The 6421-nt window shown below is 33.3% G+C and overlaps 1 pseudogene; it reads left to right on the forward strand.

Annotated features, from left to right (window-relative positions):
• The first annotated feature begins 5202 nt into the window (after positions 1-5202).
• On the forward strand, positions 5203-5318 carry LOC112480757 (annotated as a pseudogene).
• Positions 5319-6421: the final 1103 nt, after the last annotated feature.

Genomic DNA, 6421 nt, shown 5'->3' on the forward strand with positions numbered 1-6421 from the left:
CTAAGTAAGCTATCACTAAAATACGTCCTCACCAGAGGAGAATTCAGTACAGATACTCTGTCCAGTGTAAGAGTTACTTACCCTGTCTATGTTTATACCCTGAGTATAAAATAACTTCCTGTCAATCACTTTCGCCATCAGGTATTACAAAACAAAGGTGAAACTCTATGTCCTCAAAGCTCTAACCAGGAAAGAATTCACCTCAGTCTCTAAATTTTAGCCACGAAAGATAAAAGCCTAGTCGTGGTAGAAATACACATTGCTGGAAGGAATCATTCCTGCCCTCAACTTCCTCTCTACTGACTCACCAGGAAAAACTCAGAGCAGGGATTACCAGCAATCTGACATACCCATCAGCCAACTCCACTGCTAACCATGCAGAGAACAGAAACCTAGTGCTACACAATATTCTGTGGGAGGACAGGGGGACCAGGATTTCTGCTCAAAAGATCAAAAGAGCGAAGAATTGCGTTCTTCCTAGAGAAGGCTCTTGCAAAGTTTCTGCTGAATTGAGCTTTACATGAGGGTGGAAAACCTAGTGTAAGGCATGTGGTTGCATTAATTATAAGATTTCAATTTGACAGTTTAATTAGGAAAAGGAGAGTTAGTGTAGGGCTTGCAGAATTTATGATGAATCACATACTCCAACAGACTTCATTTTCATATTTCAATTACACACATTTCTAACTGATGAAGAGCAACATAGCATTTTCTGTTTAATAAATGTGATATCTGTTGGAATTGATAACATTAGTTCAGTAATTATGGAGCCATTATTGTCAGGCTTTTAAAAAACATGGAAAAAAAACCTTAGTTATTAAAGTTTAGCATCAGCACAAAACTACTTTTTCAAATGCTCCTGCTAAAGAGCTTTTTAACAGTGCATTAGCTATCCCTTACAGGTAGAAGGGTAAAACTCAATAGCAGGTATTTGCATGAGATTGATTTTGATCTAATCACACTTTATTTGATTTCTTGATACACTACTGCAGTCATTATGTTCTTTCTAAATTTTTATTCAGAATTTAGGCCAAAAATAAAAAGGAGGGAGGGGGAACAGGACTTAACAGGTTTGCATGACATATTTTAATGCAAGATCATACTGATTCTGATCTTTCCTTAAAATAATAATAATAAAATATGACAAAAACATATTTTCATCAATCTAAAGATAAATGTAGATTCAAAGGGGAGCAAACTTTAAGTGACTTGGTCTGTCAAAACATGTAGAAACTTATGAGTTTTTTTCCCAGAGTGCCTGCTTCGAGTTCTGGGAACCAAAATTGAAAAGCTGGGTATGCTCATAGATGCACTACGGTCTTTTCTTTTGCATGGGTTATGAACAGAAGTTCATTAAATCAAATACAGATGTCAGTTTCCTGAGGGACTAAGAAAAAGATCATGCTCTACAATAAACACAACTGCATTCACTGGCAGTACAGTACACTTCTGTTTTTTAAATTACTTCTAAATTTGTTCATGATTCTTTCATGAACAATATTTTGGCTTTTATCTACCTGAACTATCCACTTACTACTGTTTATCTTGCAAAGATCTTGATGGCATTTTCTTAAAACACATTTATGTTTATATGTTTTACGTATGTATTTGTGTATGTATCACAAATATTTCTAAACATTGTAGTCACAAAAGATAGATAAGAAAATTAATCCTTCAATATAATATCACCTATTGCATGTTAGAATTGTGCATGTAAAAGATGTGTGTTTTACAGTTTCATAAAATAAGTTATATCTCATCCCATGATTAGTAATTTGCTTTCATTAATTTCAGGGAGAATCTTGTAGAATTGAGTATTTTATTGATTGCTTCAGAATATTAAATAAATAAGATAATGAACACACAGTAGCCACCATAGTACCTAACACATTGCTCAAAAAACAGTAGCAGTGATTATTGATAGCAGGCCTGAGGTTCTTATACAAATAATTAATACAAAAATATAAAAGCATAAAATTATAATCACAGAAAAGTAAAAAGCCTGAGAATTATTTCAAAAAATTTTTTAAATAACTATAAAGAAATATAAAGAAATGGCCTTCCTATCCCCAAACAGCACACCAGTAAAAAAATATATTTAAATTTAACATTCTTAGTTTTTTTACTTGACACAAATTGTAGCTTGGTCAGTGGGCAAATGACTGTTTCCAGGAATTAGAATTGCTCTGCCCTGCCATGTGGTGGCAATATAGATGCAAACAAAAGAAAATTAGAAAAGAATAGAACTTAAGAGCTAGAGATTTCCACTTCCTCTCATTTTGTAAATAACTGAGGCCCAGAAAAGCAAACATTTTTTTCCATAATTACAACAGCTAATAAGTAGCAGATTCTAAGATTGTATTCTAATACAGAGCTCTATTCACTTTAGCAACAGTTGCCAAAGTATGGCCCAAGGAGTTCAGAAGATTCCTATCTCTGTCAGGGTCCAAAAGCTAATTATTAGTTTTCTGATAATCTTAAAATTTTTTAAAATTCACTTTATTAACATTTGCACTATTAATACAAAAATGTTGGAAAAAAACTACTGAAATCTTTGAGTGAATCAAGGCAGTGGCACCAAACTGTACTAGTAGTCATTGTATTCGTCACTGCCACATTAAGAAAAGTCAAAAGCTAGTTTCATCAAATTTTAAGTTTTAGTACACATCTTTTAAATATTCTCTGTAACAAAATGGAAAGCACACCTTAAATCTTTCTGCATATTGAAGGATAATGGTTGTCTCCATACAAAGCACTATGTGATTGTTTACATTCCTACTGAACTAGCCACTTTTCCTCATCGAACACAATTTTTTTTACTTGAAAGAATTAACTTTGTTTATTCAGATTTGCTTATTTGCAGACATTGTCTTGGAAACGATAAAAATATCTGTCACTTCGGAGAAAACTATCTAAACAATATTCTTTTGCCGCAGGTAAAATGTAAGCTTTGAAGCACAGCTTAGAATTTTGGAAAATTTGTATCTCTCATCATGACAGCTTTCCAAGAGTTAAAGACTTTCTGATGAATTAATGATAACATTAATGAATGTGTTTTATTGATATTGTATAATAAATCTGTCAACCTTTGGTAGATATGCATAACATAATAAGCCATTATTTTCAAAATCATCAACAATAATGTTACAAAAACATACATGGGTAAAAGGTAAATTTAAATTATAAGATAATCCAATGGATTTTAGTAGTAAGTGTAAAAGTTCTTGGCATGGTTTTAGGTTATACACTGTAAATAATCTTTAAGAAATTATTACCACTTGCTGAATTTAGATGTAGTAGCAAATAAAAATAGTCATAATTATCTGAAAATGCTATTAAAATGTCCTCCTTTTTCTAATTATACATGTGCATTAAGCTGGATTTTCTTTATATTATTTATATAATATAAGCATATTATTTAACAGACTGAATGCAGAAGCAGTTATATATTTATTAAGCCAGATACTAAAGATATTACAAATAGATAAAATAATGCCATTCTCATTAAATATGTGTGTTTTGAAAAATGTATTTTTTCGTAGAATTATGTTAGTACTTTACATAACATACTTTATATAAAGTAATGACGTTGATGTTATATTCAAATGAATTAATGAACAGTTTTAAACTCTCTTTTAATTTCTCATATGGCATATGCTGAAATATATTATTCACAAAAACAAAAAGTCTTTTGGTCCTCAATAATTTTTAAGACTATTAAAGGCCCCTGAGTCCCAAAAAGTTGAAAACCGCTACACTATGTGGTCCAATAGAGATGACAAATAGGTTTCAAATACAATACAAACTTGGATCAGTTGGTAATAGCTGCATGGAATTGGTAGAAAAGAACCTAGAACCTATGTTTTGGGCTATGAAGACAAAAAAATTAGAAAATTTGGTGTTCAAGCCACAATTTTACCCAAAAATACACTGCAGAATATTCCAGATCTTTCAAGAGAGTCCAACATTCTACTCCTCTTTCCTTCCCTCATAGTATTAAGTGCAGTACCTATACAGAGTAGATTAATAAATGTTCATTAATTTAACTGAATATAATGAAAATCATGCTAATGACTCTTTTTCAAATTCTGATACAAGATAGAGGGCCAATGGTTATTGTTCTAAGAAGCAAATGCCAAAAAGAAGTCTTAAGGTGAGAGGAAAATTGAGTAAACAACTACACGTATTGCATGATTTCAAGGGAACAGAATAAATTCTACCCATAAATAAAACTTTATTTTTAACCTCATAATCAGTGCCTAAATTCATTTTTATAGTTAGATATATGGCCTTTTATTCTACAATGAAAATGTCAAAATACAAATACTCTAAGTAGATGCAGTATATTCATTCAAATTCACAATAAATTAAAAATGATTGATATTATTTAGGCTTTAGAGTGACATGATCAAATGAAAATAATAGAGTAGTAGATTCCAGATGAAAGACATTACGAAGATGGTGAAAGGAATGACACTAAGCGAAAAAATTGAAGTTTCAAAAGAAAACTTTGGTTTATTTTATAATTTATATAAAGTCAGTTATGTTTTGGGATTCCCCAGAACAACAAAAAACTTATAATCATGCATTTTCCGTCCATATATAATATTGTAACCACATAGAATAAAAATCTGCTAAATAAAAATCAGAATTGTGCCACAACCTAAATGTAACCTCCTGGATACTCACATGGAAGCTAACATTCTATCAAGTTATTGCACTGCATGTCCTGTATGCAGACTTCAGCAAGACTTCTCTCTTGCAACGGAAAGAAGAAAGGCAGGCTTTTGAGTAAGTGGTGATGTTAGGTAGTTAGGCATGAGCACAGGAGTGAAGGCCCAGCTCTATAACCATAGAAACTTCCCTTGAAGACCTTCCTTAAGGACCTTACAGAAACACCTCCCTTTTAGGGTTATAAATTACCCTAAATCCTAGAACACAAAGGCCATAAAAGCTGCTGTCTAAACCAGCCACAAACTCATGTGCAGAAAGTACTACCCTAAGCCGCCCACAGCCTCAGCCTCATTATACCATCATTATAATCAAGACTATGCCTGGAAGTTTATGAATCTAATTATAACAGATGAATTCTGGGTAAGCACTTACACAGTAGACAAAGTGTTATATAGCAGTAGCAGTTAGCACATCTGCTTTACACATAGAAAGTCCTGGGTTCGCACCCCGGTGGAGCCATGGTCTATGGTCTATGGCCATGCCACCCTGAACAAGCCTGATGTCTGATCTCGGAAGCTAAGCAGGGTTGGGCCTGGTTAGTACTTGGATGGGAGACCACCTAAGAAGACCAGGTGCTGTAGGCATTTACAAAAAAAAAGTGTTATATAGCAGCCAACTGTCAGTCAAAGTAACCTCACATCTAGGACCTCCCATTAGGGCCCAAACATAAACAGACCTTCACACTTCTGCATTGTTACAGCTCTCTTCACTGAAAACCCGCTCCTCCTTTAGAGCTTACTCTGTCTAATCTTTTCACCTTTCACATTCCACACGTATGCAGCCTTCCTTAGCATGGCCTGTCTCCTTCTAATATGTGCTTTCATAAATCTTACTTTTTCTAAATCTAACCAACCTGTAATTCTTTGCTGTGTCAGCAGGGAAGAACTGAGGGACACCACACATCACACCACCACCCTCGCGTGGATTTCACATCATCCCAACAGTAACAATGATGGCTCAGCATAGTGAAAAGAAAATAAGAGTAGAGATAAGTAACTTGGGTTCGACCCAACCCTGACTATTGATCATTAGCTCTGTGACTTTGGGCAAGTTTTTTATGTTCTCTGGGTCTCAGTTTTCCCTTAAGGGAAAGGATCTAATGATCTTTTTTGAAATATAAAATGCAATAGTTTTAAATTTAATTATTTAGATAGGAAATTAACATTTCTGTCACAGACATTATTTTTAGCATGTCTCATTGGAATTTTGTAGAACAATATTTCCTTCAAGGAAAATCAGAATACAGAATATTAAAAGCATTTTAATGAGACAAATTATGTGAGGAGAAAAATCTATATTTAAGCAACTCTTCTGTTTATCTCAATTTTTCATTAACCAGTTAAGAACATACACTATTTCACTCTGCTTTCTCCAGCAATGCCTAAAGGGCTACTACCTGAATAATAAGAAAAAAAGCTTATAAAGAGTTTAAATAGGAATTTGTTTCTATCGAAATCCATCTCTGGCCATTTCCTAGGGGAATTTTAAGAGTTCAAGATGTCAGAATCATGTATTTTCTAGCCCCTATAAAAATGTTACACTGCAAAGGATGAAAAAGCTTTTCTTTTCCTCTTTTTGTTACCTCAAGAAATGCTAAAAATAAAATTTTTGTGTGGTACAGTGTTTGTCATTTTAACTCTGTTGACAACTGTGTTTAGTCATGTTTTTCCCCCCACTGTTGAATAGG

The sequence above is a fragment of the Pteropus alecto genome, unplaced genomic scaffold (assembly GCF_000325575.1).
Source record: "Pteropus alecto unplaced genomic scaffold, ASM32557v1 scaffold20, whole genome shotgun sequence".
Lineage (NCBI taxonomy): Eukaryota > Metazoa > Chordata > Mammalia > Chiroptera > Pteropodidae > Pteropus > Pteropus alecto.